General features: G+C 41.0%; 1 pseudogene; it reads right to left on the reverse strand.

Moving 5' to 3' along the window:
- The window catches only part of LOC139392226 (protein MTSS 1-like), an 85,996-nt pseudogene extending 78,516 nt beyond the window's left edge, over positions 1–7,480 (reverse strand).
- Between the last annotated feature and the right edge of the window lie 6,355 nt (positions 7,481–13,835).

Raw genomic sequence — 13,835 nt, forward strand, 5'->3', positions numbered from 1 at the left:
CGGACAGGATAGCAAACATGAGTTGATAATGGGGCCGAACAATCAGATTATGGGGCGGTGGGGTTAACCAGATAGAACACCGTCAGACTTGTCATTGTCAAGGTGATATTTCTTGAGTGATTGATTAGTGCCCGAGCCCAACCCCCGGGAGAGGAGTAATACGTGTGACGTGCGCCCCACTCGGGCCCCTTTTGTTCCTCCACAGCACTAGCCCTCCACTGTGGTTACCGTGACAACAGGACGGAGGCAATGACGCTGCACTTCAATCTCCCTGGCACCCGCCGACATCATTTACATCACCGGGCGAGAAATACCATGAAATACGCACTGCATGAATTCACCATGCCACCCACTTAATATGGCTTCTACAGTATGTGTTGATTTCCTACTGAGAGATCATTTTAGCATCGCTTATGACATTTCAGATTCAATGCAATGACTGTATAAACGCATTGAATTTAAACGCATGAATCATGCAAACAAAAAGATCAGGCTTTGATTCAGGCACTTCTGATGCATGGTGCTCATCTCAGAAATGGGTAGAAAGAACATGGCTCCATATTCAACAAGACTTCTCATGGATCTATCAACTTATGGTCATAAACCCTAGAGCTCTGCTTTGTATCTGTTCTATCCATTTCTGTTCTATTGTTCATCTAGTCTATCCCCCCCCCCCCCCAGTGAGAGGATTATTTTAGCCAGAGTGATTATGATGACCCGTCAAATACTGATTAATAAACCAAAGTAGGCCTTCATCCAATGCTTTCAATAGCATTACCTTCAACCTCGAGCCAACAGATTAATAATGTAATGGTGCTCAAACATGTATACACTGAATGGGTAATAGAGAATACAAAAATTTGAGCTGCTGCCCTCCGGAAGGAGATTAAGGGTCCCCACTGTTCAGTAAGAATAGGAGCAGGGCAAGTTTCATTCCATCAGGCTGCTGAACAGTGGGACATAGGACAGATGTTGACCCAATGCACGGTTGGACAGAACGCTGCAGAGACTTTGAATATGTGGAAATTTTCGTGTGTGACTGGTGTATTAACTTTCTAGTTTTCCATACTGCATGTACGTATTTGCAAGTGTATTTGTACTCTGACGTCAAAAAATAAATGTCCATGTAAATGGACAATAAAGTATATTGTATCATATCATATTATGGGCTGGTTTCTCATACACGTTTTAAATCTAGTCTGAGACTAAAAATAGACTCTCCATTGAGTAGCTTATGTATTTTAGTCATGGAATAGGCTTAATTTGTGTCCAGAAACCAGCCCATGTTCATATAACTCACGAATAAAACATAAATGTCAACCTTTATAGAACCTTTATATTCTGACATTATTCAATTAGCACTGAATTCCATGATTTTTGTCATTCATACTGCAGTTTTTATACTCTGTTTAAAATACGCTTGGAGCTCAGAGAAAGCATGGATAATTGCTTCCAGTTTACCAAATGAATGGTAATATGTCTGCTTACACAAAGAGATGTGTTAACAGTATCTAAATTATGTATTAACACTCACACACACACCAACCATCACGCTGATTCAATTTAAGCACAAATATTGGCGAGCAAATATAGGCACACAGACAATCCCCACCCACGCATGTAAACATGAGCCAGTAGACAAGAGTGTAATTCATGGTGCCCTTTGGAAAAGCCCTCCACCTACGAAAATGGTTTATTACACAGGTCCAGAGAAACATGTCTGAAATGGCTGTATAAGGCTATCATGAATGAACATGCAGTGCATTAAGGAAAAGTATTCAGACACCTTGACTTTTTACACATTTTGTTACATATTCTTATTCTAAAATGGTTTCAATTGTTTTTTCCCCCCTCAATCTACACACAATACCCAATAAGGACAAAGCAAAAACAGTTTATTTTATTAGAGCAAATGTATAAAAAATGTAAAACTGAAATATCATAATTTACATAAGTATTCAGACCCTTTACTCTGTACTTTGTTGAAGCACCTTCGGCAGTGATTACAGCCTTGAGTCATCTTGGGTATGACGCTACAAGCTTGGCACACCTGTATTTGGGGAGTTTCTCCCATTCTTCTCTGCAGATCCTCTCAAGCTCTGTCAGGTTGGATGGGGAGCGTCGCTGCACACCTATTTTCAGGTCTATCCAGAGATGTTCGATCTGTTTTTTTTTATTTTTTTTATTTTTTTATTTCACCTTTATTTAACCAGATAGGCTAAGTTCTCATTTGCAACTGCGACCTGGCCAAGATAAAGCGTAGCAATTCGACACATACAACAACACAGAGTTACACATGGAATAAACAAAACATACAGTCAATAATACAGTAGAACAAAAGAAAACAAAAAGTCTATATACAGTGAGTACAAATGAGGTAAATTAAGGAAATAAATAGGCCATGGTGGTGAAGTAATTACAATATAGCAATTAAACACTGGAATGGTAGATCGGCATAAGGTGAATGTGCAGGTAGAGATACTGGGGTGCAAAGGAGCAAAATAAATAAATAAATACCAGTATGGGGATGAGGTAGGTAGATAGATGGGATGTTTATAGATGGGCTATGTACAGGTGCAGTGATCTGTAAACTGCTCTGACAGCTGGTGCTTAAAGCTAGTGAGGGAGATGTGAGTCTCTAGCTTCAGAGATTTCTGCAGTTCGTTCCAGTCATGGGCAGCAGAGAACTGGAAGGAAAGACGACCAAAGGAGGAATTGGCTTTGGGGGTGACCAGTGAGATATACCTGCTGGAGCGCGTGCTACGAGTGGGTGCTGCTATGGTGACCAGTGAGCTGAGATAAGGCGGGGCTTTCCCTAGCAGAGACTTGTAGATAACCTGTAGCCAGTGGGTTTGGCAACGAGTATGAAGCGAGGGCCAACCAACGAGAGCGTACAGGTCGCAATGGTGGGTAGTGTATGGGGCTTTGGTGACAAAACGGATGGCACTGTGATAGACTGCATCCAGTTTGTTGAGTAGAGTGTTGGAGGCTATTTTATAGATGACATCACCGAAGTCAAGGATCGGTAGGACGGTCAGTTTTACGAGGGTATGTTTGGCAGCATGAGTGAAGGATGCTTTGTTGCGATATAGGAAGCCGATTCTAGATTTAATTTTGGATTGGAGATGCTTAATGTGAGTCTGGAAGGAGAGATTACAGTCTAACCAGACACTCAGGTATTTGTAGTTGTCCACGTATTCTAAGTCATAGCCGTCCAAAGTAGTGATGCTGGACGGGCGAGTAGGTGCGGGCAGTGATTGATTGAATAGCATGCATTTAGTTTTACTTGCGTTTAAGAGCAGTTGGAGGCCATGGAAGGAGAGTTGTATGGCATTGAAGCTCGTCTGGAGGTTAAACACAGTGTCCAAGGAGGGGCCAGAAGTATACAGAATGGTGTCGTCTGCATAGAGGTGGATCAGAGAATCACCAGCAGCAAGAGCAACATCATTGATGTATTCAGAAATACATTTGGTAAACTGGGTTCAAGTCCGGGCTCTGGCTGGGCCACTCAAGGACATTTAGAGACTTGTCCCAAAGCAAATCCTGCGTCATCTTGGCTGTGTGCCTTGGGTCGTTGTCCTGTTGGAAGGTGAACCTCACCCCAGTCTGAGGTCTTGAGCGCTCTGGAGCAGGTTTTCATCAAGGCTCTCTCTCTAATTTTCTTTGTTCATCTTTGCCTCGATCCTGACTAGTCTCCCAGTCCCTGCTGCTGAAAAACATCCCCACAGCATGATGCTGCCACCACCATGCTTCACCGTAGGGATGGTGCCAGGTTTCCTCCAGACGTGACGCTTGGCATTCAGGCCAAAGAGTTACATCTGGGATTCATTCAGACTAGAGAATCTTGTTTTTCATGGTCTGAGAGTCCTTTAGGTCCTTTTTGGCAAACTCCAAGTGGTCTGTCATGTGCCTTTTACTGAGCTGTGGCTTCCGTCTGGCCAATCTACCATAAAGGCCTGATTGGTGGAGTGCTGCAGAGATGGTTGTCCTTCTGGAAGGTTCTCCCTTTTGCTCAGTTTGGCTGGGCGGCCATCTCTAGGAAGAGTCTTGGTGGTTCCAAACTTCTTAAATTTAAGAATGATGGAGGCCACTGTGTTCTTGGGGACCTTAAATGCTGCAGACATTTTTTGGTAACCTTCCACAGATCTGTGCCTCGGCACAATCCTGTCTCGAAGCTCTACTGACAATTCCTTTGACCTCATGGCGTGGTCTTTGCTCTGACATGCACTGTCAACTGTGGGACCTTATATAGACAGGTGTGTGCCTCTACAAAATCCTGTCCAATCAATTACATTTACAACAGGTGGACTCCAATAAAGTTGTAGAAATATCTCAAGGATGATCAATTGAAACCGGATGCATCTGAGCTCAATTTCGAGTCTCATAGCAAAGGGTCTGAATACTTACAGTGCCTTGCGAAAGTATTCAGCCCCCTTGAACTTTGCGACCTTTTGCCACATTTCAGGCTTCAAACATAAAGATATAAACCTGTATTTTTTTGTGAAGAATCAACAACAAGTGGGACACAATCATGAAGTGGAACGACATTTATTGGATATTTCAAACTTTTTTAACAAATCAAAAACTGAAAAATTGGGCGTGCAAAATTATTCAGCCCCTTTACTTTCAGTGCAGCAAACTCTCTCCAGAAGTTCAGTGAGGATCTCTGAATGATCCAATGTTGACCTAAATGACTAATGACGATAAATACAATCCACCTGTGTGTAATCAATTCTCCGTATAAATGCACCTGCACTGTGATAGTCTCAGAGGTCCGTTAAAAGCGCAGAGAGCATCATGAAGAACAAGGAACACACCAGGCAGGTCCGAGATACTGTTGTGAAGAAGTTTAAAGCCGGATTTGGATACAAAAAGATTTCCCAAGCTTTAAACATCCCAAGGAGCACTGTGCAAGCGATAATATTGAAATGGAAGGAGTATCAGACCACTGCAAATCTACCAAGACCTGGCCGTCCCTCTAAACTTTCAGCTCATACAAGGAGAAGACTGATCAGAGATGAAGCCAAGAGGCCCATGATCACTCTGGATGAACTGCAGAGATCTACAGCTGAGGTGGGAGACTCTGTCCATAGGACAACAATCAGTCATATATTGCACAAATCTGGCCTTTATGGAAGAGTGGCAAGAAGAAAGCCATTTCTTAAAGATATCCATAAAAAGTGTTGTTTAAAGTTTGCCACAAGCCACCTGGGAGACACACCAAACATATGGAAGAAGGTGCTCTGGTCAGATGAAACCAAAATTGAACTTTTTGGCAACAATGCAAAACGTTATGTTTGGCGTAAAAGCAACACAGCTGAACACACCATCCCCACTGTCAAACATGGTGGTGGCAGCATCATAGTTTGGGCCTGCTTTTCTTCAGCAGGGACAGGGAAGATGGTTAAAATTGATGGGAAGATGGATGGAGCCAAATACAGGACCATTCTGGAAGAAAACCTGATGGAGTCTGCAAAAGACCTGAGACTAGGACGGAGATTTGTCTTCCAACAAGACAATGATCCAAAACATACAGCAAAATCTACAATGGAATGGTTCAAAAATAAACATATCCAGGTGTTAGAATGGCCAAGTCAAAGTCCAGACCTGAATCCAATCGAGAATCTGGAAAGAACTGAAAACTGCTGTTCACAAATGCTCCTAATCCAACCTCACTGAGCTCGAGCTGTTTTGCAAGGAGGAATGGGAAAAAATTTCAGTCTCTTGATGTGCAAAACTGATAGAGACATACCCCAAGCGACTTACAGCTGTAATCGCAGCAAAAGGTGGCGCTACAAAGTATTAACTTAAGGGGGCTGAATAATTTTGCACGCCCAATTTTTCAGTTTATGATTTGTTAAAAAAGTTAGAAATATCCAATAAATGTCGTTCCACTTCATGATTGTGTCCCACTTGTTGTTGATTCTTCACAAAAAAATACAGTTTTATATCTTTATGTTTGAAGCCTGAAATGTGGCAAAAGGTCGCAAAGTTCAAGGGGGCCGAATACTTTCGCAAGGCACTGTATGTAAATAAGGTATTTCTGTTTTGTATTTTTATATATCTGAAAAAAATTCTAAAAACCTGTTTTTGCTTTGTCATTATGGGTATTGTGTGTAGATTGATGAGGAAAAACATTACTTTAATCCATTTTAGAATAAGGTCTGAATACTTTCCGAATGCACTGTATTTCAGCCTAATGTTAGACAATTGAAAAACATTTGTTGTCATCAAAATCTACAAAAGTAGCCTATTTCTCAAATGGTCTGCCCTTAATTTCTCAGAAGTAATTTTTTGTTAAGCGGACTTGATTACATGGCTTTGCAAAAATGTCTCAAACCAGATCATGGACATCATGGTTTTCAGTTGGTTGGATTCCCAATCTAAAACTCTATTCTCCTACATCAAACATGTATCTACCACAAACCCAAATGGTGGCTCTCTGTTGCACTCAGCAAAACTTCACAGTTCACACCCTTTTGAAGTCATCTGCCACCATTTCCCCGCATTCCGTTATCAGAGGAACAGGTGGGAACAGGTGTGAATAGGCACTCTGCCACTTTGGGGCAGACTGGGGGCACAATCGCCAATCTGCTCATTAATTTATTTATTTTTATCACTGATTAATAGGCTAAGCATAGAAAATACAAATTGTCATGCTTCCTTCTGAGATGACATTGTGAGAAAAATATTACGTATTTAATTTCTAACTGTTGAGTTTATGAGGAAGCTAAATAAAAGAGGTGCGTAGCCTAAATGAGTTCCTGATCTCATCAGTGATACATATTTTCTTGCTTTCCCCAGAACAAGAGTCAAGGGGAAACAAACCTTCGTAGGACATGCATTTTCTGCTACTTGCTTGACGTGGATTAGAGCGTTCTATTCTAATCCATATCCTGGATCATTTAGCCGTTTATATGCACCCGCTCAATGTCAATGAATCAGAACACACCCACCATGCGGACGGACCTATATTCTATGCAGTCCCTCAGTGAGCGCAATTTAATAGCTAGCCTAAATGTACAATGTGCACAATAATTTCCCAGACTGCCACTCTTTGAATTTATATGGTTATCTGCAACATCAAATGTAATTGCATGCCATTTATCTATCACAGTCAATGTCACACCGATTACAGTAGGTGTCAACATATAAGGAAGGGCACGTACTGCCATAACAACAAAACGTATTATTCTATAGAACATAAAAAAGACAAACAATACCCTACGAAGCCTAAATAAATATTAAAATACACAATTCATGAATTAGTCCCCAAGGTGTTACCTTCATGTCGCCTATCACTGTTTGGAAAAGTCCTCCGAGTGCACTGCATTCTCTTTCAATGACAGTCTCCATTTTCAGCACTGTATGGACTGTTTATCTTGCCAAAACTGTAGTGAAAATGTGTTTTCTGTTCTCCAATACTGACTGAAAAAGAAACTCAATGGTAAAGTCTCTTTTAATGGCAAATATCCTTTCAAAGACTTGCTGCAGTATCCTGTATGCCGCACTCCCGAACGATGGAAAGCAAAACAGCGGTGAGATATAAACCCCACGTTAGTTTCCACACAGAGATAAATTCCATGTTTTTGCGTTTAAAACCATACTGAAAGAAGAATAAAATATGAACTCATAGAGAAAACACCAGGTGTTGAAAAACGTGAGATAAAAACGAAAACAATTCGAGGATTATCACGGCATAGTCGAGGGTTCGTGAAGTTTCTTGCCACAGCTGACATACGAATTGCAAGTGTTTTACCCATGCGCGTGAGCATGCGAAACTTGGGCGCGCGTCCGCGTCGCCCCTCCTTTTGAGGCTAGCAGTCTACTAGGCTACTGTACTTCCATGCATGGTGGTGAGTGGATCATAATAAAATACAAAGGTTGTGGAAAAAAATAAACAGTATATATGTTTTATATCACATCTAATACAGTCAGTAATCCTTAGATGTCATGTGAGATTTAGATTTCACATGTCATAAACGCATAGTAGGCCTGTCTACATCAGGGATCATGAAATACAGTAGATTAAGTCGTGCCCGATTTTTTTCTTCAGCGGATGTTCAGGTGCCAGAACATAATTACAAATAATTTGTAGACTGCAAATTGACCGCAATAAACACCGATAGATATAATATTTGACTAAAACATAATAATTTTAACCTTGCTTACATTTGTATGAAATCACATCAATTATATTTCTCTGTTATGCGTGGGAATACTTTGGAACAGATTTCCAAAATTAAAATCACTTGGAGCTGATTTGCTGGTGTTTTTACAGTCTTTTATGTCCAACAAAAACAGATATATACTGAACAAAAAATATAAACGCAACATGTAAAGTGTTGGGCCCAAAATTATCCATCCACCTGACAGGTGTGGCATATCAAGAAAGTGATTAAACAGCATGATCATTCATTACACAGTTGCACCTTGTGCTGGGGACAATAAAAGGTAATTCTATAATGTGCAGTTTTGTCACTCAACACAAAGTCACAGATGTCTCAAGTTTTGAGGGAGCCTGCATTTGGCATACTGACAGCAGGAATGTCCACAAGAGCCATTGCCAGAGAATGAAATGTTAATTTCTCTACCATAAGCCACCTCCAATATTGTTTTAGACAATTTGGCATTACGTCCAACCAGCAGACCACGTGCAACCACACCAGCCCACTTCTGGCTTCTTCAACTGCAGTATCATCTGAGACCAGCCACCTGGACAGCTGATGACACTGAGGAATACTTCTGTCTGTAATAAAGCCATTTGTGGGGAAAAACTCTTTCTGATTGGCTGGGCCTGGCTCCGCAGTGGGTGGGTCTAGCTCCCAAGTGGGTGGGCCTATGCCCTCTTAGGCCCAACAATGGCTGCGCCCCTTCCAGTCATGTAAAATCGAAAGATTAGGGCCTAATTAATTTATTTCAATTGACTGATATCCTAATATGAACTGTAACTCAGTAAAATCTTTGAAATTGTTGCATGTTGCGTTTATATTTTTGTTCAGTATTTATACAACCTTTTTGGGGGGGGGGGGGGGTTCTCAGAAAACTTTGGGGGAATCCTGGCCTACATCATGTCCAACAACTATGTGTATTGTGATTGAACCAGGGACAACTCTGTCAGACAGAGCCATAAACCTCTAACTATAGTCATCAGCAGGCTAATTTGTCAAACTAGTAGGCTCATTTGAGATATGTGATCACTTATACTTGTAATCAGTGGCAGTTCTAGCTTGTATGGCTCCCTGGGCGAACTCCCCTTCAGCCCCACAAAAAAGCACCATTCTGCACTAACTGTAATTTTTATTCAGACATTTGGAACAAAACAAATAAGTAATCATAACATTTAAAACGATATAAATATAAATATATATACAAAAATAAGACTAATAAATATTAAAAAGAAGTGACAATAAAAAGGAGAATCGAATTATTGCACTATTACCCCAATGCCAACAAAAATCACACAAATAAAACTAAATTGCACAAATCCTAAATCACACAAATAAACAAATACAATAACACACGTATAAAGAAGAGAACCTGATTATTACACTATTGTACTTCAAACAAGAAACGCACAAACTAAATTGCACAACTAATTGCATTACTATTTGCATTAGTACTGTAAAAAGTTAGAGGTGCGCTATTTGATAGATTCCCCCGCTCCCCCTACCCCGGGCTTCCAGTGGGAAGACCTGAGGTCAACCTACCCCTACCTACAGGTTAGGAACAGGGAGAGAAGGGATAGCTACAGGTCAGGGACAGGGATAGATGTGATAGCTACAGGTTAGGGACAGGGATAGATGTGATAGCTAAAGGTTAGGGACAGGGATAGATGTGATAGCTACAGGTTAGGGACAGGGATAGATGTGATAGCTACAGGTTAGGGACAGGGATAGATGTGATAGCTACAGGTTAGGGACAGATGTGATAGCTACGGGTTAGGGACAGGGATAGATGTGATAGCTACAGGTTAGGGACAGGGAGAGAAGGGATAGCTACAGGTTAGGTACAGGGATATATGTGATAGCTACAGGTTAGGAACAGGGAGGGAAGGGATAGCTACAGGTTAGGGACAGGGAGGGAAGGGATAGCTATAGGTTAGGGACAGATGTGATAGCTACGGGTTAGGGACAGGGATAGATGTGATAGCTACAGGTTAGGGACAGGGAGAGAAGGGATAGCTACAAGTTAGGGACAATGAGAGAAGGGTTAGCCACAGCTTAGGGACAGGGATAGATGTGATCGCTACAAGTTAGGGACAGGGAGAGAAGGGATAGCTACAGGTTAGGTACAGGGATATATGTGATAGCTACAGGTTAGGGACAGGGAGGGAAGGGATAGCTACACGTTAGGGACAGGGAGGGAAGGGATAGCTACAGGCTAGGGACAGGGAGAGATGTGATAGCTACAGGTTAGGGACAGGGAGAAAAGGGATAGCTACAGGTTAGGGACAGGGATAGATGTGATAGATACAGGTTAGGGACAGAAGGGATAGCTACAGGTTAGGGACAGGGATAGATGTGATAGCTACAGGTTAGGGACAGGGATAGATGTGATAGATACAGGTTAGGGACAGGGAGAGAAGGGATAGCTACAGGTTAGGGATAGAAGGGATAGCTACAGGCTAGGGACAGGGAGAGAAAGTATGTAAATAAATAGAATTCCATCTCCTTTCTAGCCATAATTCTTTGTCATAGTAAATTGACACAAAGCTAAACCAAGTTCCATTAACATAATACAGTGGTAAGCCAAAATGGGCAATGTTTTCATTATCCTATTTGTTTATGTTCAAATGAACAGTACTGTATAACCAATGCAGCTATGGCCACCTAGTGGTTATTCTAGTAACACTATCTCCATCAAGTTTCAAGTTGTATTAGTTGTACTGTATGTACAAGATACACATGGTATGTACAAGATACACACTGGCCAATGAAATGCTTACTTGCAGGTTCCTTCTCGACAATGCAACAATACAAATAAATAATAAAATACGAACATAAAGGAAATGGTTCAGTAAAATATAATAAAATGTTTAGCATACATGTAAGTATAATACAGGGAAGCACAATTTGTCCAATATTTACAGTTGTTTTTGGGAAGGGGGGATTGGCAGGCAAGTGTTAAAATTGTGCAGTATTTAGCAATAATAATATGATTCTGGTAGAGTTGTGATGTGTATGTAGCATATGAATGTGTGTGTGTGTGTGTGTGTTTGCGAGAGTGAGTGCATGTGTGCTAAGGTGTGGACAGTGCCATGTTGCCATGACATCAATGGGATGAGGATCAGTTGTTAAACTGAGCCAGAGCTACCCAGTGCCAACCTCCTGTACCACATGTCAAAGGGAAAGACAGGTAGAGCTGAGCTGCAGCACCAAAGAGGAAAGTAGAGTACAAAGTAGGTTAGAGTAAGATAAACCAAGGTTAGGGTTGGGTTGGGGGTTAAGGTTGAACTGGGGTGTGAACAGCTAGGGTTTGGGTTGTGATTGAGGAAAGGGTTGTAGTTGTCGTTGAGGCTAGGGTTAGGGTTGAACTGTTAAGGTTGAACTGGAATGTGGACATGAAGCTAGGGTTAATGTTAGGGTTGTAGTTGAGGCTAGGGTTAGGGTTGAACCGGGATGTGTACATGAAGCTAGAGTTAAGGTATAGGTTTGGATTCTGGTTGTAATTGGTTATGAATGAGGGCAGCTACGAATTGTAGTGTACCACAGAATACCACAAGAGGTCCTCACATGATTGCAAAAGTGGCATAGGCTACAAGAGCTACTGTATTTTCATCACAATCAATCACATTAGGCATGAAATATTGACAGTAAAAACACATTGAGACTGAGATATCAGATTTTTGTGGGATCAAATTGAATGTAGCTTGTTCCCTTAGGAATATGAAATTTAATAAAATGAACACTTGTGGAAAATCTCACACCATCCACATAGTAGTCTGCCATTTACTCCACCTCAGCCTCAAGGCCTGTTGAATATTCTATGACTAGAAAATAACATATTTAATTTCTTACTGGAGGTCCCATGTTTTGTGCCATCAAGCCAGGTGTAATAACATTTACTACATTTTGTATCTGATGATACTTTCACTCCCAGCTTTTAAAAGGTATTATTAGTACACACAGGTATCATAACTATAGTGTATGACTCAGACAGGAAACTCAACTTCTCTCACAGCAGGAAATGTGTTATCAATGTACACTCAAGCTTCCCCCTTGGAAGTCAGTATCTCAACATAGGGTTCTGTTCATTAACACACACTGTAGTAAAAATGTTTTGCAACATTAAACATTTGTTATTGGAGGACCCTGGCAATAGGTCAACAACCATAGAGAATCGAAAGGCACATCATTAGCTCCAGGCTATCAGCGAGCATTACATAGTCTTTAATTTAGCCATCAGACTCCACCAGCTCTATTTCTTATTATGTGGCACAGCTGCAGAGCCCCCAAACAGCATCCCTATATTGGCATCCCCCTCTTTCCTCCCAACTCCAAATCCGTGCTAATAATCCTCCCATCATCCCTTGGTACAGACATCTTGATTAGAGGCTGTCTTCATTTCCTCTATGGCTGTTCTGTGTTGGCACAGGCTTCTCTGATGCATTTGAGAATGGCTTAGTCCGAAAGGGAGGCGTGCAAAACCAAAAGAGGCCCTGGATTGGCACCTTAAATACAGAGCCGGTGGAGTTAATGACAAAGAGCACACAGCGTCATTACGGTCAGTTCCGGCTGGGCTGGATGGAATAACAGGAATCAGACGTTTGTATGGGCCAGTGGTGGAAAAAGTACCCAATTGTCATACTTGAGTAAAAGTAAAGATACCTTAAAAGAAAATGACTCAAGTAAAAGTGAAAGTCACCCAGTTAAATACTACTTTAGTAACAGTCTAAAAGTATTTGGTTTTAAATATACTTAAGTATTAAAAGTAAATGTAATTGCAAAAAATATATTTAAGTATTAAAAGTCAAAATTAAAGTATAAATGATTTCACATTCCTTATACAGTACTAAACAAACAGGATGGCACGATTGTCTTGTTTAAAAAAATATATGGATAGACAGGGGCACGCTCCAACACTGACATCATTTACAAACTAAGCTACTTTTGGGTGTCAGGGAAAATGTATGGAGAAAACACTACATTTTTGTCTTTAGGAATGTAGTGAAGTAAAAGTGGCCAAAATTATAAATAGTAAAGTACAGATACCCCAAAAAAACGTTTACTTAAGTACTTTACACCACTGGTATGGGGGAACCCACCTGTAACGGCAACGGGGGAGAGAAAATAGACTCACTGTGGCTGGTGGTGGAGGGATCAATGGGGAGGCTCAATGTAATGGCTGGAATTAAATGAATGTGACAGTATCAAAAACATGCAAATTAATGTTGTCCGTACATTGTTTTAGTGGGGAAAAACAATTATAAACACAACTTTTGGTTGTATGTGTTTGCTACTATCCCATTCATTACATTCCACCCACTACAATCTATTAAAATCTTGTCTAGCAGTGTGGTGGAAGATCCATCCAGGGAATGGATTGTGACATGTTATTTTCAGGTTTCAATCTTTGGTTGCACATGCCAAACCGCTATGGGTCACCTAAAGAACAGGGCATAACCACAATTTGATTAACCAGGAGGTAATGAATGAATACATCTCAAATATCTGAAATTGATTTTTTGTGTTCAATTGATGGCCTCTTCTCTAACAATGGCAGGGCCAAGTAACCCACACAAATGATCATGGAACCTACCAAGTACAACCCTAAATCCGTAAACACGGGCACTCTCATAGATATCATCCTGACCAACCTGCCCTCTAAATACA

This window comes from Oncorhynchus clarkii, chromosome 32 (genome assembly GCF_045791955.1).
Source record: "Oncorhynchus clarkii lewisi isolate Uvic-CL-2024 chromosome 32, UVic_Ocla_1.0, whole genome shotgun sequence".
NCBI lineage: Eukaryota > Metazoa > Chordata > Actinopteri > Salmoniformes > Salmonidae > Oncorhynchus > Oncorhynchus clarkii.